This window comes from Dasypus novemcinctus, chromosome 23 (genome assembly GCF_030445035.2).
Source record: "Dasypus novemcinctus isolate mDasNov1 chromosome 23, mDasNov1.1.hap2, whole genome shotgun sequence".
NCBI lineage: Eukaryota > Metazoa > Chordata > Mammalia > Cingulata > Dasypodidae > Dasypus > Dasypus novemcinctus.
Genome location: NC_080695.1, coordinates 141,461 through 143,740, shown reverse-complemented (window position 1 = coordinate 143,740; position 2,280 = coordinate 141,461).

The following is a 2,280-nucleotide window of genomic DNA, read 5'->3' as shown; positions in this document are numbered from 1 at the left end:
TCAGGGGCTGCCAAGGTCCCCGAGAAAGACCTCGACACGAATGCACAAAATCTGGTGGCCGCAGGCTTAACTGGCAGGACAGGGGCCGCTGGCCAGGACACGGGGGAGCCTGGCCCTTTCCAGCTTCAGCGCCGTTCAGTCTTCAAGTGCTGACCCTCGCCTGCTGCTGGGTGCAGGCTGGGCCCCCAGGAGAGCCCCCAGCCCAGCCACTGGGGACACATGGATGCTCAAATGACAACACCTGACCCCATGACAAAGCGAGCAGAAGCAGGGCATTAGGCCGGGTTCCCGGGAAGAGCCGGGCAGAGGAGGTGCGCTGGGAGGATCACGGCCCCCAAAAGAGAGATGCGGCCCTCAGCACGGGGCCTCCTTGGAAGCCAGGTCCTGCAGGTGGCGTTAGCTCAGTGCAGAGGAGGTGGTCCTGGGCTGGGGCCTTGGTGGGGTCCTGGGGTGGGGGCCACCTATATGTGGTCAGCAAGAGACTCACCTGAGGCCCCAGGATACCAATAAAGTGAAAGTGAAAGGGCTGGAGAGAGCTAGTCCACGCGTTCAGTAACAACAACAAAAACAACAACGACAACGAAGACCGAGCGCCTGTGCTTATATAGATGAAATAGACTTTAAAAGGCACTAATAATGCACAATCTTATGACGAAGTCAAGGGAAAAAATTCCATTTACAATAGCAACTGAAAGAATCTAATATTGAGGATTAACTTAACTAAGGATGTAAAACACTTGTATTCAGAAAACTGCAGGTCATTGTTAACGGAATTTTTAAAAAGACCTAAATAATTGGAAGAACATTCCACACTCATAGATTGGAAGATTGGATATTGTTAGGATGTCAATCCTACCCAAATTGATATACAGATTCAATGCAATCCCATTAAAAATTCCACCAACATTTTTTAAATAAAAGGAAAACATGATTATCAAATTTATTTGGAAGGGTAAGTGATCCCAAATAGCCAGAAATATCCTAAAAATTAAAGTGAGGTTGGAGGACTCCCACTTCCAGATTTTAAATCACATTACCTAGTACAGTGGTAAAAGCAGAATTGTATTAGCATAAAGACAGACACACAGACCAATGGAACCAAACCGGTGGTTCAGAAACAGCCTCCCAGGGATGGTCAAGTGGTTTTTGACCAGCCTGTAAAACCCACCAGGCTCGGGCAGAACTGTCCATTCAACAAATGGTGATGACAGAACTGGAAATCCATAGCCAAAAGTAGGAAAGAGGACCCCTGTCTCACACCTTATCCAAAATTAACTCTAAATAAATCAAAAACGTAAATATAAAAGCAAGAACCATAAAGCGTCTAGAAGAAAATGTAGGAAAATATCTTCAACATCTGGTAGTAGGTGGTGGATTCTTAAAGGAGAGAAGAGGACTGAGATGGACTACTGATGTTTAATGTAGGAAGAAGTTTTAATTAACTTTAATGTGAAAGTGTGGGAATGTATCGAGTTGATGGTAACATATTATAGTAACAGCTTATTTATAAATCACAATTTGGCTGAAAAGGGTAGTCTAGGGATGTAAATGCCAACCGAAAGAAAGGTAGAGCATAATCTACTAGGGACTGAACAGCACAGTCAACCCAGAGGTGGATGAGAATTGTGGTTGAAGGTAAAGATGCAAGAGTGTCCTTTGTGAACTTGAGCAGATGTACATCACTACTGCAGGTGGTGGGATTGTGGAGAAGCATGGAAAAATACTACTGGTGTGACCTGTGGATTGTGGTTAGCAGTAATAATGTAATATTCTTGCATCTCTACCAAAGGCACACTGTGTTGATAATGGGGCAGTATGGAAGAGATGTGCATAGTGTACGCTATTGACCTGGTAATAGTCTGATGATATTATCTCATGATGTGCAGCAAATGTTCCACCACAGTGTGGTGTGTTGATAGAGGGGTGTTTTATGGGAATCTTGCACATATGCATGATTGTTTTGTAAGTTTAAAATTTCTATGATAAAAATATATTTTAAAAATTCTAATGGTGTATGTGGGGAGTGGAGCATATGGGAACCTCCTATATATTTTTATAGCCCCGCCCCTTTGCGGCTTGCTTGCTGTCTGGTCTCTGTGTCCACTTGCCGCACACTCTTCTGTGATTTTACTTGTCTCCCTTTCTGTTGCGTCACCTTGCTGAGTGGGCTCTCCACAGCATGCAGGAGAGCCTGCCTTCACCAGGAGGCCCCGGGACCCGAACCCAGGGCCTCCCCTATGGTAGACGGGAGCCCAGCTGACCGAACCACAGCCTCTTCCC